Below are 26991 nucleotides of genomic sequence, written 5' to 3'. Positions count from 1 at the left end.
AAGATGGTTTTACCAAGGTGTAGATACTGCCCATGCTAGAGTTTCTTGGAGACACAAGTGAGAGTTGGGTGGCAGGACACCAAAGGTGGATAAGCAACCCTGAAAAAAGTCTCAAGCAAGCCCTCACACCTTGAATCTCCCATACACCACAACTGTAAACATCCTTTAAAGGGATAAAGAAATACAAAAACTTGAATGATATTCATTGCTACAGAATCCCCATCAATATGATAAAATAAGTCAAACAACAGATAATAATTTACAGTTTTATTGCTAAATGACCAACATGTTGCTTTATAAAGCTTGACAAAAATTCATATGAAGCACCCAAATATCTATAATCTCAAGAGAAATAATAAAAAAGAGGAATGAAAAAAGGAATGAAATGGGAATTGAACTTCTAGATATCAAATTACACTATTAACGATAATCACAAAAACTATTTGGTCCTAATTGAAAATAGAAAAGTTGAACAGTGGCATATACTAGATACAGAAGAAATTAGAAACAATTTAAATAAGAACATAAACTACTTAGGAAAATTTGATAAGAACTTATGGAGAAATCTGCAAGCAGTTCAGTAGAAATCAGATTTAGGATATCACTTATTTCATGTAACATTCAAAAAGGATAGGCTGCATCAATATTAAACATTATAACATTTAAACAAAACATTAGAAGAAAATGAGAGAGATCAGATACTTAATCTTAACCAAATAAGAAATAAATATCACAAAAGATAAAGTGGGAAATTTGAGATTAATATATACATATATATAATATGTATGAATGTATGTATAGTTTTAAAATTGTTACCTTCTATTTTAGAATCGATACTAGGTATCTGTTCCAAGGCAAGAGAACAGTGAAGGCAATGGGAGTTAAGTGGCTTGCCCAGAGCCTCACAGGTAGGAAGTGTCTGAGGTCATATTTGAACCCAGCACTTCCCATCCCCAGGCTCAGCTTTCTATCCACTGAACCATCTAGGTGTTCAAGTATGTTTAATTGAAAACTTTTTATACAAAGAAAATCAATGCATCTGGAATAAGAAGAAAAGCTGTCAAGTGTGTGTTAATTTTCCCTAAGTGTCTACTAGCCCACATTTATGAAGAATTGGTATAAATTTACAAGATTAAAAGTCAGTCTCCAATCAATCAGTAGTCATGTGACATAAACAAATAGTTCCTAAAAGAATTGTTGACTGGTATCAACTACATGAAAAATTGTTCCACGTTACTAGTAATATGAGAAATGCAAATCAAAACAATGCTGGTCTCACCTCACACCCAGCAAGTTGAGAAAGACGACAAACATGGAAACAGTGTCTGTTTGAGGGGGTGTGGGTATACGAGCACATAAATTATTGGAGGCTTCCTGATTTAGTCCATCCACTCTGGAAAGCAATTTGGATATTCTGGGGAAAAGAAAGAGGTAATGACTCACACTAGGAGACAATCCTAGAAAGATAAGTGAACAAGATTGTATCAGGTTGGGGAGTTTATATCATATCTTAAAAGAAATAATGATTCATTAAATTTTTTTGGTAGGGGCAAATCTGTGTTTTAGAATATTGTCAGATACAAGTAGGAAGACACTTGAAGTTAAGAGATAATCACTATCACCCTGGAGATGGGGGAGGGGGGAAGGATTTGAGCTAGGGTAGAGGTTGCATGACTTGGGAGATAGGAAGTATCTAAGCAATGTCATGGAAACAAGAAGACTGGATATTAAGGTTGAGGGAGGAAAGCATAGAAGCTCAGCTTGAACAGACTAGTTTACCAGTTTGGATTTAGAACAGCTATTTGCTGTGTGTGTGTGTGTGTGTGTGTGTGTGTGTGTGTGTGTGTGTGTGTGTGTGTGTGTACGGAAAGCAGAATAAAGCTGAAAAATATTAATATGTTTTCTGCCTTGGTAATTGTCTTTTCTTTCTTATTTTTTCATCACAGAGATCAAACCTTGCTCCATCCTGGCCCAATTGCCTTGGGGGGAAAAAAGAACTTCTCATTTGAAGACTTTTCTATCAAGAGACTGTCATCCTTTCCTCTGAGTCTCTCAGTAAGGCATCTGCACTCCATTAATTAATTGACCCAGCAAGTGCTCCTCAAAAAGGGGGCACCTCTCACTTTCCTATTAGATAATTGCAAGTCAACTGCTGGATGACAACAGAGAAACCCAAGGACGCCATTGCTCTTATCATTCATAGACTCAGACACTCAAGGATGAAAACCCCCAATGAAGAATGAGAGCTACATTGAGAGCACTCATCTTGCCATCACAAAAAAGGAGGAAGTCTTTTCTGCTTCATGCCAGGAGCACCTACTTGGGGACCTCCTGGTTCAGGTCCTTTCTAACAAGAGCTATTTATGATGATAGCCACAGGAGCATAGCAGAGTTTTTTGCCACAGAGAATCTCATAAGCCTTTCATTCTTGAGTTTAGCATAACTGAAGGACATATTAACAGTAGTAAATCTCATGCCCAGGTGCTTAATGGCATCTTGGTGAATAGAGGATTAATACCTTTTGTCCAAAAGCATGTCTGGACTGATGTGAGAAGCCTACAAAAGGATATTCCTGCTCATCATTTTTTGGATTATGCCCATAGCAGCTTTCTTTTAACATAGTAATTATTTGTTAAATAAATACTTACTGGTGTGAGAAAACAACATATTATCCATGCCAGGAAATTTCTTAAATGAAAATCATCTTATGTTAGATTGGGTAGAAACAGCCATTTACCTTCAAAGTATAGAGAAAATAGAATATAAATGATATGACTATGATGACTGAATCAATTCTATTTTCACTGCTATTATAATCTCTTGTCTGGAATATGGTTACACTATTAGTTAAATTAATACTACCAATTATAAATATTACAAAATAATAATATTTATATAACATTACAAGGAGGCAAATAGGTGGCTTTAATAGCTTAAAGTTGCTGGGGTAACTAAGTGGGGCAGTGGATAGTGTTGGGATTGGAGTCAGGAAAACTTGAGCTCAAATTTGAATTCAAATCCAGCCTCACATGCTTACTGATTGTATGACTGTTGGCAAGTCCATTTAATCCCTGTTTGTCTCAGTTTCCTCATCTGTAAAATGAACTCATAGAGAAAATGGTAAACTAATTCACTCTCTTTACCAAGAAAACCCCCAATAGCATCAGAGTTAGACACAACTGAAAATCACTAAACAACAATAGTTTAAAACCACACTAAGACTTTTAGAATATCCTGTAGTGTAAGAGCATCCTTACTGGTTTTCTGTCTGCAGATTCTCTTCTCTAATCTATATCCCAGTAACCCGTGAAAGATTTATTTTCCTAAATCACAGCTCTTATTGAATTATATGACTTTTCAAAGACTTTTAATAATTCCCAACTGCCTATGGAATAAAGTTCAAACTCCTTCACTCAACATCCAAGGTCTTTCACAATTTGACCCTAATTTACTTGGCCCATTTTATTTCACACTAATTCCATTCTTAACCTCTGTCCTTAGGAAAAGTGCTCCCTGAGCAAATTACTCTTAAAAAACAAACAAACAAAAAAACCCTTACCTTCTATCTTGGAAATGATACTGTGTACTGGTTCCAAGGCTAGGTAATTGGGGTTAAGTGACTTGCCCAGGGTCACACAACTATAAAGTGTCTGAGATCACATTTGAACCCAAGACCTCCCTTCCCCAGGCCTAGAACTCTATCCACTAAGTGACTTAGTAGTCTCTGAGCAAATTATTCTTGTTGTTAGACTAATTTCCAATTTGTGTCAGTGTTTCATTCCCATGTGGGTATCCCAGCAACTAGTATAGTTCCTAGCATAGAGTAGGTGCCTAATAAGTGCTTCTTTATTAATTATATTGTTCCTTTTGTCTAGAATGTCTTTCTTTGCCCCCTAATCCTTTGCTCTCAGCTTCACTAATTACTACTTATGCAAGTACCAGCATAAATGTCAACTTCTCCATGAAAGTTCCGATGATGATCTTCTGCCAGATCCTCCCTCTCTTTGTTTTCTGAATTCCACATAATTTTGTATCTCTTTTATTGAATTTTAAAATTCCGCTTTGCATTTGTGTGGTCTGTGTGCACATTGTCTCCTCTTGCTTGCCTAGAAACTCCTTGAGAACAGGGAATATGTCTTTAATTTTTCTAAATCTCATACAGGGTACAGATTCCTTAATAGTGTAGGAACTCAATATAAATGTATCAAATTTGTTCGATGAGGAAAATATATCTAAAACATTTTAAACCAGGATCAATGCCACATAAAATGAAACAATTTTAAAAAATAAAACCTCTAGATACATTCTGGTCTATAAAACCAAATGGAGAACAAAGTTGCCTATTTTAACTTTCTTTTCCCTATTATCTCTGTTTAAAGGAAAGGAAAGTTTCTATTTATTTATAAAATATATGACCTAGTAAAAATACCAATCATGTTTTAAAATACCTAATCATTTGATTTAGCAAATGACAATTCATTCATAGAATTTTTGTTGGAAGGCAACTTCAAAGATCATCAAAGTCTAATCCTATAATTTTTCATGTAAAGAAACAAAGGTCAGATTTACCTGAGGTCATACAAGTAGTAAATAGTGGAACAGGAATTTGAAATTAGTTTAATGATGTTAGAAGGCTAGAACAAAACTGTGATACTCAGGTCATCATGCACACCAGTCAAGATTCACTATGGTCTTCCTTTTCACTTTAAAAAAAAAAACAAAAAAAAACCCTTACCTTCTGTTTCAGAATTGACACTAATTAGTATTGGTTCTGTGGCAGAAGAGAGGTAAGGGCTAGACAACTGGGTTTAAGTGACTTGCCCAGGGTCACACAGCTAGGAAGTGTCTGAGGCCAGATTTGAGCCCAGTTCCTCTGGACTTCAGGCATAGCATCCATCTGTCTACTAAGGAACTTAGCTGTTCCTCTTCCCCTTTGTTTTCACATTTTCTTCATTATGTTCCCCTCGATTCCATGTCAAAATACTGCATTGGTTATAAACACCATCTTCTGTCTGGATCACACTTTAAAAGGTTACCAAGGGGGCAGCTGGGTAGCTCAGTGGATTAAGAGTCAGGCCTAGAGATGGGAGGTCCTGAGTTCAAATCTGGACTCAGACACTTCCCAGCTGTGTGACCCTAGGCAAGTCACTTGACCCCCCATTGCCTAGCCCTTACCACTCTTCTGCCTTCGAGCCAATACATAGTATTGACTTCAAGATGGAAGGTAATGGTTTTAATAAATAAATAAACTAATAAATTAATTAATTTAAAAAAGGTTACCAAGTTTCCTTTCTCAAGACAAAATTCTGTTCAAACAACGCTCTTTGAATTCCAGTTAGCCCAAAGGGAATGTCCCTAACAGGCCTTTACTCCTGTGAGAACACCTACCTGAAAGACTACAGATAGGAGAGAGCACAGTATGGCTTGCATGACACTCAAAACATATGGTGTAATGATCAAAGCATTGGTCTTAGAATCAGTATTCTCTGGTTTGAGTATCAGACCTAATGTTTATCTCTTAACCAAGATATAAGTGTATATAGGAAATGGAAAATGGACCCGAGGTTAAAGCCAAGTGTAAGGATGGGGGTAGGGCAAGATTTGGAACCCTGACTTCAGGGCTGAGGCGGTCAGGGTTGGTTGAAGAGCAAAGAATTGTGGAAAAGGAGAACTGCTCTGGGAAAGTTCTGAGGAGCTTCTAGGCTTCTAATCTGGGTCTTGGACCTGACAAGCCTGGTTCAGGGGCTGAGGAATCACTGAAAGCCACCTAAGAGGATCCTGTTCCTACTTTCAAGCCTAGTATTGACCTTTCTTCAATCAAACATCTCCGACCACCTCTAATCTGAGGAGAAGATATCTCAGACCCCTGAGGGTGGGCTGTGGACTCCCAGAAAGGAGAGTCCAGCTCCCTTGTCCTTCCTGCACCTATTCCTTTTACAATCTCTTAGGTCAAATAGATATATAAGCTAATAGAGGGTTTATTATGACTGGGAAGGGATGGTGAAATCTGAATGAGCAAAATTTCATGCCATTCAGACCAAGAACTGTTTAGGTGACAACAGGGCCACCTATTCCCTCCTTCCTTTACCCAGTTTACCTGAGATCCTGTATTAAACACTTCATAAAGCAGTCAGATTCTCATCTAGCCTCTGAGTATAGTTTGAAAGGGTGTACAATATAGAACAAGAGTCAAATGTCACAAAGAGTTTCCTGAGGCCACCCCTTCTGAGGCAAGGCTCCTTGCTGGGGTCTGCCTCTAGACCCTCTTTGAGGTAGAGGCCCTGAGGACATCCAGAGGTTTGGTAGATAGGGGAAGTTTGTCTTCAGTTCTCCTCCAGCCATTACATCAAGGAACTTAATGTTACAACTGATAGCCTCCCTCCCTCAGGGAAGAGAGAGGAAGACAGAAGCTAGATTCTCTCAAGCTTTGGCTCTTTCCCTCTCACACTGACCTGCCCTCAGAAACTCTCTGTATTCCACTGATAGACCATCTTAGTCAGTGGAGGAAACCTTTTATTTTACATCTAGAATCTCCATTTCTGAATACTCCACACATTTCTGAATATTCCACAAGTATTCAGAAAGGCAACCAATCCCTAGGGAGTTTCCAAGAAGTCATTAATCGAGTCTCAGTCTCCCCCTGAGTAACATGACAATAATAATCATACTATAGCCATAAGGTTATTTTGAGGAAGGCACTTTGAAAACTCAAAGCCATAACTACTTATGAGTTATAGATCTCATCATAAATTGGGGGCTAAATGATGAATCTGGAATTTAAAATCTATGGGAAACTTCCAGGGTTTCATGAGATTTGAGACTTTCCCTTAAAGACAAATATTTAAAGGATATGAAAAAAGTAGTTTAGCAAAAAGAAATACCATCTCTCAACAATCATTTGAAAATTTGTTAAAAATCATTAATAATCAGAGAAATGCAAATTAAAATAACCTTGAGATATCGCACCACACTCATCAAATTAACAAAGATAGTAAAAGCTGGGAAGATTAATTTTTGAAGGGGTTATGGGAAGACAACCATGTTAATTCACTGCTAATGCATTTGCGAATTGGTTCAACCACTCTGAATAATACATTGAAATTATGAAAAAAAGTTACTAAATTTTTTTATATCCTTTACCCAGCGATCTCCCTACTAGAATTATGCCCCTAAGGTTATTGGCAATAGGAAAAAATAACATGAATAAAAATATTCAAATCAACACTATTGGTAATTTTTTTAAAAGATAGAAATACAATTTGTTCTCAGTAATAGGAATGTCTGAGCAAACAATGGCCTATGTCTGAATGTGATGGAGTATTACTATGCTGTAAAGAATGACAAATATGAAGAATTTAGGAGAACATGGGACAACTTGTGTGAAGTAAAGCAGAGCCCAGAGAACAATATACATAATGACTGGGACAAAGTAAATAAAGACAATATTAAGCAGAAACAAAATTCTAGTGGAATATAAGGGTCATCAGTAGGCAGCATCCCTTCCAAGTTAAAGGACCCATCTTTACTTTCAGTCAATAGTCAATACATTTAAATAGTAGAAATTACCAGATATTACAAGTTTCTATCACCTTTTGGGTGATGGGTAATTGGTTTGGGGAATGTATTTGAGAGGCAAGGGTAATATATTACTTAGATGCTTCCATTTTTTTAAGGATGTTGCCTTAGACTAGGTCTTTGCCTCAGGTTAATTTTGTCACCAGCTATTTCTGTTCCACACCTTCCCATACTTCCATCTTGGTATTTCCTTGACCTTGATCTATAAGGATATTCTCTTTCCCTTTATTTGCCCTATTGCTCTAGGACTCAGCTAATGACTTCCTGTCCTCAACTCTCCCCACCAGTCACCTTTATTCCATGCCTGGCTTTAACCTCATTAGAACCTTCCATTTACTTGTCTAGTAACATAACCTGACTAATTCTGTCAAGCTCCCAACTTCCTCAGCTCCTGATGCAGGGTAATTCAATATGTCCTCTTTTTTTTTGAGAGGAAAAAGAAAGGGAGATCTGCACACAGAAGTAATTAAAACAGCTGAACTTATACTGTCTGAAAGAACAGCCAAGTGATAGAGTAGACAGAGTGCTAAGCCCAGGTCAGAAAGACTCATCTTTCTGAGTTAAAACCTCAATTTGGACACTTCTTAGCTGGATGACTCTGGGCAAGTCATTTAACTCTATTTACCCCAGGTTCTTAATCTATAAAATGAACTGTAGAAAGGAATGGCAAACCACTTGAGTCTATTGCCAAGAAAATCTCAAATAGAGACTCAAAGAGTTGGACACCATTTAGAAACAACTGAAGGACAACAAAACAATGTCTGAATCTATGTGATTAAAAAAAATAGAATTTCACCAAAGGAATGCCAATAGAATGAAAGCTTACTGAGTCAAGAATTGTTCATTTTTGCCTTTGAAGCTCCAGAATCAAGCACAGCATCTATTATATAGTAGAGGAATAAAATTCTTATTAATTAAATGGTTGTATTTATCACCTGTCCTACTTATGAGAGATAAGTTCAAAGGTGCCTATGATGTCTTCACCCTAGATGAGTGCTCTCATTAAAGGCCCTAATCTTTCTTAGTCTATCTCATATTATAAGATTCTATAGACTTTGCCAAGCTGAAGTGACTCCAAATTGGTCTATATTTTAGAAGAGTCAATACTGAATGTGTGGATGCTCATGTAGCTTTACTTAATGGAGCCGGAACAAGAGTGGTACCTGTAAAGATTAAAATTTAGGGGAGACTGAGGCAGGTAGAAATTAATTTCTCTCTGCAAGGAGTATTATATATATTTTAGAGGTTTATTAAGGATTAAGGATTAAAGAAAATACAGGATAAGGAAAACGTGCCTAGGCCAGAGGCCTAGACAAGACCTCACCTACATTATGGAAAGAGCCACGTCTGCCCCAAAACGGAAGTCCAAAAAGAGAGAGCTCTCAAAAGTCTTCGCAATCAGCTTAAGTACCTTCTCATTCTCGCCCACCTCAGAATTCCGTGAGATTACAAAGTATTTTGGGGAAGTAGAGCAAGGACTTGTGGGGATTGAAGTCCAGAGTTCAAATATCAATTTTACATTCCACCATTTGATCCTCTGGGAAGAAGTCCTTCCCCAAAGGATCATAAAAACATAATCAATTTAAAGATTACAATAATTTGAGGATAAGAAAAAAAACCCAATAATTGCTGAACGCATTGACAAAAATTTTATTAATACTAAATAAATATATAATGATATATATTTATATATAAATCTATAAATAAATAAATAAATAAAAAATTCCAAGATTTTGAAAAGTTTTTTTTTTGTTTGAGAAATATCTTCAAGGAAGAAGCTTGCTAACTCCTAAATCCAGAGAATGAACTGTTGCAGAAAGATGCCAGAAAACCTACATTACATCAAGATCAAGAATGAACCTTGGGGTGTGGTTGCTTGAACTGAAGGTTGATTGAATTTATTTTGAATGTACACTCTTCTGCCAAAGGGGACTGCCCCCTAATTGGCTTTTGTCAATGTGCCCAGCAAAACATTGGTTTTGCTGTCTCTCTCTATCTCTCCTATTTCTCCCTTATCTCTAACTATTGTAATTTCATAGCTAGTATGTTTACAAGACCCATCAGAGAGGTTAGCCTTCCTTGGGCCTCAGGGGGATTGTGAATTTCAAAACTACTCAACCCTGTTCAAACCACTCTTTAGAGGATGGGATTTGGCTATTTCCTGATCAATAACAATGGAGATACTTGGAATGACAGAATCAGGTCTTGGAAACTACAATCTCCACCCTACTCAGGGTAACAGGATTTAGGAAGGGCTGCAGCAAAGCTCAAGATTTAATTATTTGAGAATGTGGCCTTCAACAGACATGTGCAAAAGGGACAGACCTCTGGGCAGTCCTGGGTGAAGCTAGAGCCACCATTGGCACAGGTGAGACATAGGAAGTGAGGTAGAGGACAGCTGAGGAGTCTGGAGACTTCCTGGGTAGAGGAAAGGAGGTGGTTGGAGGCTGGTGCTTGAGGTGGAGGCCCTGAGACTTTCTCCATTTTGGTCACGTGAGTGATAGGGACTGATCTCTTTTCTTTGACTCGGCTATCTAAGGGCTTGGGCCTTTGGCCCAGCCTAAGCAAAGGGGGTATTTAAGCCCTATTCCCATCTCTCCCCTTTCTCTTTCCCTCTCTCTCTCTCTCTCTCTCTCTCTCTCTCATACCTTTCTTCCTCCTGTTAGTAATTTTAAAAAAACTCCATAAAAGGTTGACTGCTGACTTGAGTTTTCATTTAGGAATTACATAGCTGAATTCCTTGGCGACCTTAAATTAATATATATCAGTCTTTTAATATGATTTCCATATCACATACCTGAGTGTGGAGAAGTAGAAGCATTTGGTTTAGTGTGAGCTTATATATCATCAATATGCACCGTGCTGATTAGAGTTGGATGAGAGCGAATTTTGATTCCTTGAGATCAAGAGGCTAGTTCAAATTTCACCTCGATTCCCTTTAAGACCATGCTCACCTTTTAAGACTTCCTGTCACCACATTTTCTTAAAATATACTAATCAGTTTGTTTATATCTTTCTAATCTTGCTCATTTCATTCCATTTTCCCAAGAATTTCTCTGGCTACTTACTTCACACCAGATTTCATTATTTATCATTGTCTCTTGATATTCTCTCCTCCCTCTATCCTTGAATAATTTTATTTATCACTTTGTGGGCCAAATACTTGGCTAGACATTTTTTGGATTGCTCTGTTTGGTCCTGTGACATTTTGAAGGGGTGTTCTTTAAGTTTTATTGCTACCTGAAAATGTACATCTAAGCTTTTCCCCTTCTGCTGTTCTTTTCCAAATATTTTAAATACATTCCCGCAACATTTAAATCGAAGGATGAGCCTGCTGTTAGCAGCTGGGACAACCAGATGTAGAGGAAATGACTAGCTATACTTCATTGTTCAAAGGGCAAATGAGTAACATTCAAACCAATAGGGGTAACCCCTTAGCTAATTATGATTTTTCTCATTTCAATTTTAATTATTTTTTTTAAGTCCACAGCTTCCTTCTTTCCTCATGGCAGTTCCATTGTCATTAAAAGTACTACTCCATTGTGTTCATCCGCTATTCATATTCATAAGGTCAGGACTGTTCAATAACCATTACTGAGAATCTGATTGGCTAAATATTCCTGAGTGGTACAGAATGATACAGATTAATAAAAGGCTCTGAAATTCTTGCAATGATAAGAAGGATAATTATGTGGAACCCTAAATGGAGATGCCAATAATTTAACAATGCCTCATTGGGCTTGAATAATATTAGTATTTTATCATTCTACTGTGATTAAGTAGCATTCAACTATTCTTTATCTGTAGATTATCTCTACTAAATGTTTCTGTGCTCAGGACTCTGCAATTCTGAGTTACCTAGAAGGGACTGACAAGTACAGAATAAGGCCTAGGAAAGTGCTGTATATTTTTTTTCTAAAAGAGAAATATAAGCTCAGACCATCCCAAAATGATCTCCACTGGATTATGAAGTCTGTGAAGGCAGTCTTACTGTTCTTTGTATCCATTATGTCCCGTTACATGATACATTCAACAAAATATTAAATTTGGAATTAGAAGACATTGTTTAGAGGTCTGGCTTCAATGTTTACTAGCCAAGAGATTGTGTACAAGTCATTTGCTATATCTCAATTTCTGTTTTTTAATTTATTTTCAAATTTAATTCAACAAACATTTGTTAAATTTCTACTACATGTAAGACATGGTGTTACATATTGGATATAAAGACATGACAAACAACATGGTCCCTGATCTCAAGAAGCTTCCGCTCTACTAGGGAGAATATGACATTTGCTTTTATATGAGCAAGAAAGTAGAAGGGACCCAGAAGAGATAAGACACAGTTCCTAGCCCAATACATAGAGAAGTAAGGACATGATCTTTTAGCTGAAGAAATGTCAGCTATTGAGAGAGAATCATGAGTTTCTGTGTTGTTGCTAAATATGAACTTTCCATTAGCATAATGAGAATTCATGAAATCCATCCTCCTGGAAGACTATATCTAGGTGTCTACATGGCATGGAAGAGGCAAGATCCTTGGCATTGCAATATCAGAATTCATCCTTCCTATAAGAACAATAGAATTCCAGGGCAAGGATACCCTTTGGATCTTATCTCTAGCAAATTCAAGTTTGTATTCAGGAAGTCAGCCTTTTAATGAGAGGAAGAACAGATTGTCTGTCTGGTCTCCTTATATTGCTTTTCCTTTCTATGGGAATCCATCCCCTTGGGATAATATCTGTGAATCTTAAAAATTCTCAGACCCTACTTCAGAAGATTTGGTTAAGACCATTCCCCATTTTAAACAATGAAGGGACTTAGTCAGGAATATGAGAACTCTAACATTACTCCACCCATACTTAAGCATACTTTAGGGGAAGATAAAGTTGTAAACTCTTTACTGAACAATGAAAAGTACTTAACCCACACTTAAGGTAAAGCTAAAAAACCTTAAGCTGGGTCTATTTTTAGATCTAATATAAAAAGGTGCTAAGTATCTATGAAGGTCAAATTAATCATTAAAAGGTCAGGCAACTTGCAAACTTGCAAGGGACAAAGAGGTGTGAACTTACTCAGAAGTTTTAGTCTACTCAGAGAAGTTGAGAACTAAAGAAGGTGTGAATTAAGAATGGTCCATCCTTTGGAAAACATCTACTGTGCTTGATAGATGTGAGAACTTAGGAAAGGTGACATAGGAGAAAATTCTCTTTAAAAGGAGGTCAGAAAAGGTCTCTGAAAATTCAGTTTGCCAAAGCTGAATTGGAGCGTGGACTAGTTGGAGTAGCTGGGTCTCTCTGAACACTAGAATCTTGCTTGGGACAAATCTTGTGGTGAGTGGATTAAAGACTGACTGATCTCTCTCTTAAGGCTTAAAGCCTAGGCTGGCCTGGGCTGGCCTAGCCCTTTTCTCATTGTTTTCTCTTTCTCTCTCTCATTAATTCCTTATTTGTATTAATTAAAATCTCCATAAAAACCCAGCTGACTTAGGTATATTTCATATTTGGGAATTTTTCCCTGGCGACCACTTTATATTTGATTTAGCTCCAAGACGATGTCTTGAAACCATATTTTCACAGTCACAGTTTATGCCAACCACTCTTTTAAATGTTACATATCATAAGGCAAGATGACCGTATAAATCTCTTGGGTGTAAGTGTGATTTCACGAGAATGCCAAGGGGGTTGTTTCACTAATAACCCCAAGTTTGTTTAATTTCCTAGAAGAGTCCAAACTATACATACATACATATATATATATATATATATATATATATATATATATATGGTACAACAACACTATGGAAGTTCAGAACCATGAGAAAATGTAGATCTCAGTGGAAAGAGAGGTGTGTTGGTAGAGAAGGATTACACTAATTATTTATACAAAGAGCTTCTGTGTTTGCTGTGTTTTCTTTGGAGTGTAATAAAAAGTCTTTTCTAAATACCAATACATTCACTTATTAACTTGAGTGCTTGTATATGATCTGGGAACCTTTTATATTCACACTTTTGTGGAAGTCCTAGAGAAGCTATCTTTGAGCTGTATTCTAATATTTCCTAGAGGCCACATTGTGGGGAGGGGGCAATAGGAGGTTGTGTTTTGGTGCTAAACTCTAGCATTGAACTTGAGTCATTGGAGCCTAGCTTGGGGCAAAGGATGGGAGAAAGAGCAGAATTTTGCTGTTCCAGACCTAGAGTTACACAAAGAATATAGATGTGTATTCCACTTATTGAACATGATTCCTCTCACTATTCTGTGAATAGCAATATATTTATTCTTTAAGTGTTTTCTAAAAATAGTAAGATGTTTAGGAATACTTGGGTCTCTGAATATCTGCTATCTTATTTATTCTAATTCCCTGAAGTACATAATACTGTGTATTCAAGGAGAAAAATTTTTCTCTTAAAAGTACACCAGATTTTCTTCAAGATAAGAATGTCTAAATGGAAAATCATTCTTTAGTATGCATCATTATCAATTCTATCTGTTTTTTTCTTACACAATTTTCAAAAAGGTTAATAATCTCTATCACTGTAGCTCATCAAATGGGATGGAATGATCACTTATTGTGGTTGTGGAAAAGGAGATTTCTGCTCTGGTATGCATTTTATTAAATGACCTCTGAGGTCATGAGAGCACAGAATCACAAATGCAATGCTAGAAGGGACCTAAGGGGCTCTCTAGTCCCACACTCTTCATTTTACAAAGAAGAATTGAATCCTAGAAAAGCTAAGTGACTTACCCAAAGTTATACAATTAGCAGTGCCAGAATTTGAACCAAAGTCTTCTGATGCTAAATCCAGAATTCTTTCCACTATAGCATGGTGCCCTTCCAATATGAGGTTCTATGTGTTTGAGTTTGCAATAAGCCTTCATATGTCATTCTTCACTCCTTAAAAAAACGTTAATTTATATTTTTTGAGTACTTTAACATTGGCCAAACCCCATAAATGAATACATAATTTCATATAATACTATAATCCTCTAAGGGTAAGTCTATTTTTAGCACTGTAGGAACTAGAATAAACTTTCATGATTCCTAATAACACTATTTTCACTACTTCACACTTTTTCCAGTCTCATTATTCTCATCCTATTCCCATATCCCATGAACATATCATGAATTGATCTATGTTTTTAGTTTCCATTTCTATATGGAAAGTCTGCAGTTTGGATGATTCCCAAATTCTTTGGTTCTTTTCCTCTTTTGATACTTAATTCAATCACTATAAAGTATAATAATTTATGTAAATAATGATGACTGTACTATCAAAAGGGATCAGGATAGGACCTGGAATTCCACTGGCATAGGTAATTCCTTCATGAGGAAACTCACTCTAAAAATGCTGGTAGTGGAAACTTCTATAAATTAAAGTCTTAGTAACCTAGAGCACTGAAAGTTTAAGTGGTTTTCCCAGGACCCATAGAAAATATGAGTAGTGTGGGCAGAGCAGTAGAGGGCAGAGCCATGATAGCAGTGTAGAGGCAGCAAAAATTCAGACCTCTGAAAACCCTTCCTCGCCAATTAAAAACAAAATGTTCCTAGGGGATGGAAAACCAAATCTAACAACAGGACAGAGATAAGGAACCTCCCTGCTAGACTCAGCTTAAAAGATATTCCCCAAAAAATCCTGAATTCAAGAACACTAGGGTTTAAGGGGAAGGAAAAGGGAAGGTCCCAGGACCCCTCCCCCACCTATACTACTGAGCCTCCAGCACTGGCTTGAATCTCTGGGTAGGCAAGGGTGTTAGTTTGGAGGGAGTACCTTGTGGGTAAAGCTGTGCCAGGCTCAGGGCTTTGAACACTGGTGGTGGGGAGACAGCTGGAAGAGAAGCTCAGAGAAGGCAGCCAGCCCAATTGCAGCTGAGACACTCCATATTGTATCCACCCCTTTCCCAAGATTTTGGCCTCAGAGCACATCCAACTCTGAAAGAATAGTTCCGCCCTGACTTAATCTTATCAAACCTTCAGAGCGCAGGGAAGCTCAAGTTCCAATACTCCTCCTCTACACACTACTCTGATAGCCTTGCTGATCAAGCTCCAAGAGTGAAGACTGCAACTACTACAGAGCACCTTAAAAACAAAGTGGGAAGGCCAGCTCCTTTTCAGGTTCTGCTAACAGCTGGGTAAGATCTGACACCCAACCTGACCAATCAGTAGAGCAGAGAAGAAGTTCCCTCATGACAGAAAAGCCCAAACCCACAGACCCAGCACATAATGAGAAGAGCAAGATTACAGGCAACTAAGGGGGAAAGAAAGGGCAAATATGAGTAAACAACAGAAAAAGAAAAAAAAAGAAATTACAATCAATAGCTTCTATCCAGGCACTGAACAAAGAGCAAATGAAACAGAGGAGGATTAAGGAACAGCAAGCAAAAACACAAAAACTACAGCGAATTGGACACAGGCTTTGGAAGAACTCAATATACAGTTACAATACACAATACAAAATACAAAATATACAATACAAAAATACAAATACACAATATACAATATACAAATACAATATTCAATACAATTCAAAACACAATTAAGAGAGGCTGAAGACAACTGGAAAAAGAACTTAAAAAGCAAGATAAGTCATCTGGAAACAAAGGTACTTGAACTAAAATGAGAAAATAGTGTCTTGAAAGCCAAAAATAATCAGCTCGAAAATGAGGCAAAGGTGATGAAAGATGACCTCCAAAGAAAATCAGACCAGAAGGAGAAGGATGACCAAAAATCCAGGGATGAAAAAATTGAGGAAAATATGAAACACCTCATCCACAAGACAGAAGATTTAGAAAACAGGCCCAGGAGCGACAATTTAAGAATCCTTGGTCTACTGGAGACCATAAAAAAAAGAAAAAGTCTGGACATCATTCTAAAGGAAATTATCCAAGAAAACTGCCCCAACATTCTAGAGCAAGAGGAAAAAGTGCAGATTGAAAGAATCCACAGATCACCTCCTGTACTTAATCCCCAAATGACAACATCCAGGAATGTTATAGCCAAATTCAGGTACTACCAGACCAAGGAAAAATATTACAAGCTGCTAAGAAGGAGTCATTCAGATAACATGGAACTACAGTGAGGATAACACAGGATCTGGCTGCTTTACACTGAAGAACCAAAAGGCATGGAATATGTTAAAATTAATTGTGGTTGGACTGAAATATATTATTAGGTGGTCACCAGGGATTTAATTTCTAAATCCCAAAATGAATTACCAAAGGAAATGGAATTTATGGTCATTTATTTACCATATTTATAATAGAAGGAAGATATTAAGGAATGAGAGAGAGAGAGAGAGAGAAACTCTGGTTTCTTCTGATACCAGTTAAAATCTCTAAGTCCCAGCCAGGGAAAGAGAGTCTCAAGAAGATGAGCCTTAACTGGAGACTTCATGCCTCTAGTAAGGTGGGGTTACTAAGTCAGCTTTTCATTCACAAATGGTGACAGTCTAAAAGAAGTCTGGGTGTCTACCTTCTGGTCATTCCTCAATGGTCTGTCTTCCAGTTGCTCCTCCGAGTCAATGCCTGAATGTCCAAAAGACTGTCCAAATGTCTGAATCTGAATGAATGATCTCTGAATCCAAATGATCGCCATCTGCCTTTTGGTCCTCTTTTTAAAGATCTTTTTCTCTTGTGTCACCTCCCCTAAATTTCACATCTACCAATCACAGCAGACACTTTTCTCCAGGACTGTCCATTCTTTAGTTCTCACCTTCTTTGGTTAGATTTTCTCCAGGACTGCCAACTCTTTAGTTCTCACCTTCTCTGGTTAGATTATATCTTTTTGGGTTACTTAATACCACTTTTGGTAAGTTCACCTTTTGTAGTTACTTAACACCTTTTTGTAGTTAAAATCTAAAAATAGATTGTAGCTTACAATTCTAGCTTCACTATAAAGGAAGAGCTAAGTACCTTCATTGTTACAATCAGGAGATAGCTAAATCCAATCTTCACAATTATGAAATTCCAGAAAACAAGGGAACTAGGTCTACAACCAAGAATCAACTACCCAGAAAAACTGACTATATTCTTGCAGGGGAAAGTATGGCCATTTAATAAAATAGAAGACTTCCAAGCATTTGTAAAGAAAAGACCAGAATTGAATAGAAAATTTCATGCCCAAACACAGAGCTCAAGAGAATCATCAAAAGGTAACTAAGAAAGGGGGAAAAAACAAAACAAAAAAAAAACTTTTTTAAGGGACTCAATAAGTTAAAATGATATGTAACCCTACAAGAAAAGAGGATATTGGAACTCTTAAAAATTGTCATTATCACCTGGGTAGTAAGAATTATACTTAGAGGGAATAGTGACAAACTATATAGGATAAAATGCCAAGACATAAATATAAATATGTATGGATAAGTATATATATATATATATAGCTAGAGTTTAAAAAAGAGGCTAATACTAAGAGAAATGGGAAAAGAAACAACAAAAATAAAAGAAAATATGTGTCAGAAACAGGGCTTAGACCTATAGCTTCCCGGCTCTAATGTCCACTTTCTAATTGCCATGCTGAAGCTGCCTTTATATTTTCTTTATCTATATCTATCTACCATTGATTTATATCAATCTCTGTAGTTCTCTTCTTTATCACTCTATCATTTATATTGGTATGTTGTTATCATCTTTCTTTATCATTTATATCTCTATCAGTATCATTTATATATTATCTTTCGATATCTCTATTATCTTTATTTCTATCATTTATCTTTGTCTATCATCTCTATCTATCTATATTTTATCTACCTATTGAAATTTTATTATCTCTGCTAAGCACCCTTAGAAAGGTGGTGAGACCATAGCAAGAGCAGAGTACTCTGTGATCTGAGTCCAGAAATAATAGGGACAAAACAAGATATATATTTTAGGAGTGAGGGCTCTTTGTGAGTCTGGAAATGTCAGTTACTAATGATTTGACTCATTTAAAGAACCAGCCTGAGACAGCATTCTCTAGGGGTAGCTCTGTTGGCTATTAATCCATCTGCAGATATCACATCTTATGAACTCAGACATTCCCTCTCTTCCTCCTTTCTGCAGGTTGAAAATTGGAAAATATGAGTCAGAGTTATGGCTATCCATATAGAAATGGAAACTAAAAACATAGATCAATTCATTCTATGTTCATGGAATGTGAGATCTGGATGAGAATGATGATGTTGGAGAGAGTATGAAGTAGTTAAAAGAGTGTTCGGAATCTAGAGAGTTGATTCTAGTTCCTACAGCACCAAAAACTAGCTATATGTTCATGGACCAACAAATTGGTTCTCCAGGGACTCAGTTTCCTCATTTGTAAAATTAGGGGCATAGACTAGATGCCTGAAATCAGTAATCCTTCTTTGGGATACAGAGTCTTCCTGAAACTATCTTATTTTCCTTGTTCTTCCTCTTCTCTGAACTCTATTTCTTCCAGTATCTACCATATCAATCCTTAAATTGCATTGTCTCATTCGCTGTTGTTTCATGTGCCTACATTAACTCCTCATATTTATAGAGCATTTTATCCATAGAACATTTACTTGATTAGATTGTAAGTTTCTCAACCACGCCTTCTGTCTTTTATGTATCATACCAAGTCTAGTAGAGTGTTCGGAAGCATCCCTAGTCTATTGTAAATAAGGACAATTCCCCTGGCCCCCTTCCTTTGGGTGGTCCTAGGTTTATTGGAGTTGGCAGGAGTAGGGAATGGTGAAAAAGGAATGGAGGAAAGGCTCCCAGTTGGTGATTCAAAAGAAAAAAAAAGATCTGGAGTACTAATCCACAGAAAGGTTAGCCAAGTCTTAAGAGCAGCAGTTTGACAACTCCCCCATTCCTCTTCCACAGACACTCAGTCCTCTCCTGTAGAGTTTTGGCCAAATTCCCATTCAAGGCAATTCTGTGAGCATTTGTTTAAATGCCTGCTGTATGCAAGGTAGAATCATAGGTACATAGAATACTAAAAATAACATAGACCAAATGTGACTTCTGACTTCAGAAAGTTAATATCTTAGGTGGGGGAAATTTTGGAGACTGGGAATGACACAAGTACACAGATAAGGGGCAAAGAAGAGATCGAAGCACAATAGTGCCTCATTTTATGTGACCAATACACTCCAAGACCCTTTGCATGAGTTGAAAATCATGCATAATTGTGAGTCCCATTATTTAAGAAATATTTCTTATAGTAACACACATAGGTACTTTATGATTTTCCTTAGGCTTATCAGAGCTACCAGCATCACAATTCTTGTACTTTGGAGTCATTGTTTATAACTATATATATATATATATACATACATATATATATAATAAGCATTAATAAAACAAAAAGAAGCACTGCTGTGACTCAAACCCAGTTTGTTACAAGCAAGAACTCTGGACAAAGACCGATGTAGAACTAATGTTTGGTGCAAAACAATGTAATGAATCATGAGAAAATGGTTGTGATTGGTGTGAGACTTCATGCCGCTTGGGAAAATGGTATGGATTTAGCAAGTAATTAAAACTTTTTATTTTAGGTATTTTTTCTAGTTGCCAATTGTGTGTACCTGAATTTGCATGTATTGTTTGTGTAATACGAGGTCCTACTTGTACTTCAGTGATTATTGAAGCATAATATAAGGCAAAGTGAAGGGGTAGAGGAAAAACAGACCAAATGTTCTAGGACAATTTGAAGGAGCTCAGAACAATAGAGTGCTGGATTTGGAGTCAGTGGGTCTGGGTTCAAATTCTGGATCTTCTACTTAAAACTTTTTTCACTTTAGATATATCACTTACTTCTCTGGTCCTCAAGATTCTGTTACGTAAAATGATGTTCCTGAGATCTTGCAAACCTTCCATTTGTTTCCTCAGAGAGACTGCCCTTGAAATTCCTTTCAATCAGATGATGGGAACAAAAAACTTCCTAGGATTAGTCTCATAGATTTACCCTACCTCTACACCTTACCGACACCCCTTTCGAGGATGGTTCTGATAATGTTGAGCATTCAGTAGGTGACCAATAAGTACATGTTAATGGATTGATTCGCTGTATTTTATTTCAATCAATAATAAAATCCTCAAGATAAAACCCCAGTTCCTACTTATAATACTGAAATGGCTTCTAATTCCAATCTATATGAATTTATCACATTCCATGATGCAGTTCAGCTGTCTGGCATCCAAAGACTGAATTGATCCTGAAAATGTTTCAAATCCCTTTTATGTTGCACAATTAGGGCAGTTGTAAAATGTTCAGTCTTTAAAAATACCTTCTGTAGCTTAGCAGCCTGTCTGGGAGGACTTTAAATGTTAATAAAGACTCTGTCTCTCAGCCCTGTATTTAATGAGTCCGGTGCCTTTTTTTTTCTTAACATTCCTTGAGAGTTTAAGCAACTTTTCAAATCCTACTTAATAAAAAGAGATTCTGACCACAGGATACTTTACAGTGTTCATTTAGAGGGGCAGAAAAGCCTGGCTGCACAAAGACTAGGTTTGCATATTCAAATATCGCCTTTAGTTTCTTCTTTAAAAGTAAATGGGATTGCCTTGGCCTTAGATGGGAGGCCTTTGGAAAGGATGACATTTGTGTCCCGATGAAAACATTGACAGAGTAATAAAAGCCCCCAAAAGCTGGATGTGAGAGGCAAAGTGTTAGGTACCCCTTTGGCATTCCGTGTTATCTGTATACTAAAACCAGACAAGAAGAAGGGATCCAGCATGCTGGAATGCCTACAGTTCCTTCAGGCAGACTGTTGAGCAATAGGATCCCACCAGCACTCACTTAACCTCAGCCAAGGACAAGGAAATCAGAATGACCAGATCACCAGGTCCGTCGTATTCACACAGATGTGGCTTTCTTGAAATAGATTGAAGAAAGAGAGAGTGTGGCATAAGACCAAAATGTAAAGAAAGGGGCGGGGGGGGGAGGGGGAGGATAATAGCACCTCCCAAGCCAATCCAACAAGTATTTATTAATTATCTAATACATACAAGGTGCTGTGTGAGGCACCACAAATACAAAATGGGAAAACTCACTGACTTCAAGTAGCTCATCTTCTATTGGAGGCAAGGAAGTAAATAAAGCTAGATAAGTATATTTGTGACAGTAAAGTCAGCTTAGTGACACAGTAGATAAAGAATTAGTCCTGGGGGGCAGCTGGGTGACTCAGTGGATTGAGAGCCAGGCCTACAGACTGGAGGTCCTGAGTTCAAATATGGCCTCAGACACTTCCCAGCTGTGTGACTCTGGGCAAGTCACTTGACCCCCATTGCCTAGCCCTGACCACTCTTCTGCCTTGGAGCCAATACACAGTATTGATTCCAATATGAAAGATAAGGGTTTTAAATTAAAAAAAAAAAAAGAATTAGTCCTGGCAGCTGAAAAACCTGAGTTCAAATTCAATCTCAAGATTTTAGCTTTGTGACCCTGGCCAAGTCCTTTAAATTCAGCCTCATTTTCTTCATCTGTAAAATGAGTTGGTTGAACAACCAGGTTTTTGAGGTCGCTTCCAGATGGAAATATGGGTTCTTATGAAATTCCATCCTACTGAAGATCCTGGGTCCCAGTTGCCCCAGTCTCAGAGTTTCCTTCCCTGCTCACGATTTTCATGGTTTGCTGTTAGCTCACAGTGACAACCTTATGAAACAACTCTAAAGGAGTGAAAAAAAAAATCCAAACTGGGAAAAGAGTCATCTGCTTGGCATAAAGTTATAGGAACTGGAGCCCAAATAGCCAAGGGGTAACAAAATAAGCTTATTTCATTTTTTAAAAGATATATCTTTGTTTGCATGGGTGGGAATTTTCCTGTGGATTTGCATTGTTTAATTAACTTTCTTGAGCCCACGTTACATCCTTCACACTGTGAGATATATGGGAGTTAAATCTGAGCAGCATGCCTGTGCTTTGTCTATTCTGGCAAAGCAAATTGCTTCTTTCAATTACAGTCCTCTTCCCCAAACCCAGCTACAAAATCAAGGTTTAACTTAGAGGATATGTAAATGTCTGCGAGCCTCCCTGAAGTGCATCCTGACCGCTAGAGAGAGTGCCACCTCCCCCATGTCTCCGCACATAGGCTGCTGCCGCCATTTCTCTTTCTTGTTGTTGTTGTTGGGGGTAGTGGTGAGGGGCACACTGGGAGGGATTACAGTCTTGTTTTCTTGTTGCCACCCAGATAATGAAGGAGGCTTCCATTGTCTCCAGCCATTTAATCAAGATAATAATTGCCAGCACCGGATGCGAGAAGGCTAAAACCAGGAAAAGGGCTTTTCAATCATGGTCCCTGCCTTTCAATTGAAGCCCCTGCTGTAGAACACTAGAGGACAAGGTGTAAATCAGTTTAAGAACAGAGTTCTGCATTCAAGGCATTGTGGTTTACAGCTCCCAAATGACCTTCATCTATCTTCCTTAGCTGGAGAGGTGTATAATTGAACTAAAGAGAGGCTTGAATAATGAGGTGGAGAGTGGCAGCTCCATTGGTGTGCCTTAATAGTGTAACAGCCTGACGCATTTTTTTTCTTCTAAAATGTAACAAAATACTCTGCCGGGCCCAATTCTTCAGGGTGACACTTGCTGAGAGTCTATATTTTAAAATAGAAAGAAATAGGTTTTTACAAGTAAAAAAACTATAAATCTCGACTACAAGAGCGGTCCCCAAATACAATTATACAAGCCATTCTCCACAGTAGCGGCTCACAAAAGCTCTCACGAATGCACGCCATGATCTGTGTTTCTTTCAGTGTTGAAATCATTTTTTTTGACTCTGTATTTTTCTTAGGAAATAAATTCTCGTTCTCCAAAGGGTGGGAGGGACAATATCCTGCCCTTGCTTATTGATGTGAGGCATAGCAGCAATGGGAAGGAAAGGGGACTGCTTTAATTCACTGGTTAAGATCATAGCTTTCAGAGATGTTTTTTAGATGGAAAGCTCAATAGTGAGGCTGCAGTCAGACAGACAGATAGAAATCCAACTGCTTTAGAATGTCCAAGAATGAAGGAGATGATAATTTCCCTATACTCTGCCTTGGACATACCAAATTCCGTTTATTTTTTTTAATCCTTACCTTCTGTCTTAGAGTCAATATAAACAGAAGAGTGATAGAGGTCATGACAGTTAGGTGACTTTCCCAGAGTCACACAGCTAGAAAGTATCTGAGGTCAAGTTTGAACCCAGGACCTCTCATCTCTAGGCCTTGCTCTCAATACACTGAGCCGCTTAGCTGTCCTCAACCCTATTCCTTTTCAAGGAAGATTTTCAGATAGTAGCTAAAGGGTGTCACAATAACAACAGCCAGGATGGAAAAGGAGAGTGGGATGAATGATGTCAGGCTGAAGGTGGACTGAGTCAATCAATCGATTGCTTTAACTCATTTAGCTCCGATATCTTTATTTAAACACATTTTAAGTTAATTAATCAATCAAAGGTATGAACTAGGTGCAACAGGAAGTCTATTCAGATTGGTTAAGAAATTTGGTCATATCTATGGGGATTTAAAAAAAAAACAACAATCTAATTTGGAATAATAAAACAAAAGAGTAAATAGTAAGCCAAAATAAAGAATAACCTACTATTTTTTTAAACCCTTACCTTCCATCTTAGAATCAATACTGTGTATTGGTTCCAAGGCAGAAGAGTGGTAAGGGCTAGGCAATGGAGGTTAAATGACTTGCCCAGAGTCACACAGCTAGGAAGTATCTGATCACAGATTTGAACTTAGGACTTCCTATCTACAGGACTGGCTTGTAATCCACTGAGCTACAACTACTATTTCTTTGAGAAGGAGTTGCTTGAAAGATAAAGAAGATCCTTGGTCCCCACCATTTAACCAACAGAGAATCTTGTCAACTTCTCAGGACCAGAAAATTTCAACTTTTTCATTAGTGTCCTTTTCTTAGCAGTGTCCCTAGAGCAGCCAATAGAGTGTCTATATCAGGAACTGAGGACAAACTAGACATAATGGAAAAGAAGAGTTTTTTTTTTTAGTTAAAAAAATTATTGTAGAAGGGTAGGCAGTGCTAACATATAACTTTATTTTTTAAATTAATTAATTAATTAATAATATTTTCCTTGGTTATTTGATTCATTTCCTAACCTTCCCCTCTTTCCTCCCCCCTCCCAAGACTGACAAGCAATTCCACTGGGTTATATACATGTATTATTGCTAAAAACCCATTTCCATATTATTCATAATTGCAATAAAGTGATCTTTTAAAACCAAAACCCCCAATCATGTACCAATAGAACCACACGGTAAAGCATATGCTTTTCTTCTGTATTTCTACTGGGAAAGAAGAGTTCTGAGACTCTTTGGGAAACCCAACAGAGGAATTATATCCATGTCCAAGTGGGACTTCACATACAACCATCATCTTGAAGAAGATAAAAGAGCATCCAGCAACAAAGATCTGTGAATTACCCATTTGTTCTGCCCAATCGTGAGCCCACTTTTCTTAGACTTCATATATAATTATGGGGGAAGAGATCATAGATATTTTTGTGGAGAAGATTTAATATCAATTGTATATATCCACTTCTGATAGATAGGTAATTAAGCCTGTTGTCAAACAAATCATGAGGGAAGCCCACAGTAGGGGCTCATGAGATATAGTCTTAGGGGGGAAAAACACCATCCCCAGCTTCTCAGGATCACTTAGAACTCTGAAGAGGATAGCAGCTATGTTCTGGGGATCAAGGTGAAGGAACTGAAGCTTCTCCCAGTTTCTTCAACTACTGGTACCTTCCCTAGTTCACAGGATTGAAGTGAGGATCAACTGAGGTGATAACAGTCAGATATTGTCATTCCAATAGAATGAAGGAGGTGATTGTCTCTAGATTGTATGGCTTCAGGGAAATAGTGGCGCAACTGGTCTCTTTCTGCTCTTGGTCCCAAATCTCCCCCACCATCAGGAAGAAAGCTAATGCTTGAAATCTCATTCATTTGGCTTAAGTGTCTGACTCCCTATTAAAAATATGCCTTGCCAGGAAGAAAAGTGATAAGAGGACAGAATCATTAAAGTATTGAGATGTCCTGAAAGCAGATTCTGATGAAGCAGAAGGGAAACAACATGTGAAAATAGGAGAATTTCAGGAAGGAGAGTAAGATGCAGAAAGCAAGGCTGGTGACTAAGATAAGCCTCCCTAACTTATAATACCTAAGATCAGCCCTGATGATGGTAGGATGTACTGAGTCCTAGATGTTTTCTTGCCCTTGAGACTCTGGGTCTGTACTTTAAAACAACGGCAACAACAACAACAACAACAACAAAAACCCTCTTTCCTTTTGTCTTAGAGTTCATGCTAAGTATTGATTCCAAGACAGAAGAAAGCTAAGAGTTAGATGATTGGACTTAAGGAACTTGCCCAGGCTCATACAACTAGAGGTACTTGAGGACAGATTTGAACCCAGAACCTGGCTCTCTATCCATGTAGTTTGCCCACTCTTCCCCTTGGTATGTACTTTTGGGAGGGTTACTGGAACAGCAATGTCTCTAAGCTATGAATAAAACAAAGCAGTATTACCTGGCCCCTAATTAGCTTTATGCTCTAACAACCTCTAGGACAATTCCCCAATGTAAAACTCTACCATGGATTCATTAATACTCTGTATCAAATCATGGTCCCTCCAGTCACACCTTTGCCCTCCCCCCATGCTGTGATACAGATAGGACCTTTTCTCATTATCTTGTGGAAAGAACATAAGTAATGTGGGTAGTATCTTCATCCGCTGAGTCAAGAGTGAGCTTTCAGAGGATTGTAGAATTTAATTTACTCTGAAAATAACCGCTATAGTATTTTCTGAAAATTATTCCATTTTTTTCTAAAATTCCTCTTAAATGCCCCATCATTTCCCCAAGTGTGATGGATTTCATTTTTTTAGAGTATGTGCTATGTATTGAAAGCCAGGCCCAGATCTGGGAGGTCCTAAGTTCAAATCTAGCTTCAGACACTTCCTAGCGATGTTACCCTGGACAAGTTACTTAACTCCCATTATCTAACTCTTCCCCTGTTCTTCCTTGGAATCAATACACAGTATTGATCCTAAGATAGGTACTAAGTGTTTTTTTTTTTTTTTAAGTACAAGCTAGGGACAGCTAACCTAGACTCATTGAATAGGGAACCAATTCAGGGATGGAAGGTTCTCAATTCAAATCTGGCCTCAGACTCTTCCAGACCTACTACTTAGCCTTTACTATTTTTCTGCCTTGTAACCAATATTTAGTATTGATTCTAATATGGAAGGTAAGGGTTGTTGTTGTTGTTGTTGTTTTAGTCTATGCTGATGGTTGCTATATACCTGTGGTTAATGGGTTTATATATAGCATGTGTTTTCATTTGTATCTGGAGGGAGATTTATGTGTTTGGTACTTGAGTATTTGTATTTGTAGTTCATTTTCCCAAATATTTGTATGAGATATTTTTAAATATCAGTGGGGCTCTAGGTCCAAGGAACAAAAGGCCAAAG

The 26991-nt window shown here is 37.6% G+C and overlaps 1 pseudogene; it reads right to left on the bottom strand.

The window, feature by feature from the left end:
* Positions 1–23250, bottom strand: part of LOC130455955 (phosphate carrier protein, mitochondrial-like) — a 30810-nt pseudogene extending 7560 nt beyond the window's left edge.
* Between the last annotated feature and the right edge of the window lie 3741 nt (positions 23251–26991).

Source organism: Monodelphis domestica, chromosome 8, assembly GCF_027887165.1.
Source record: "Monodelphis domestica isolate mMonDom1 chromosome 8, mMonDom1.pri, whole genome shotgun sequence".
Taxonomy (NCBI): Eukaryota; Metazoa; Chordata; class Mammalia; order Didelphimorphia; family Didelphidae; genus Monodelphis; species Monodelphis domestica.
Note: the sequence above shows the minus strand (reverse complement) of the source record. Positions and strands in the feature narration are given on the sequence as shown.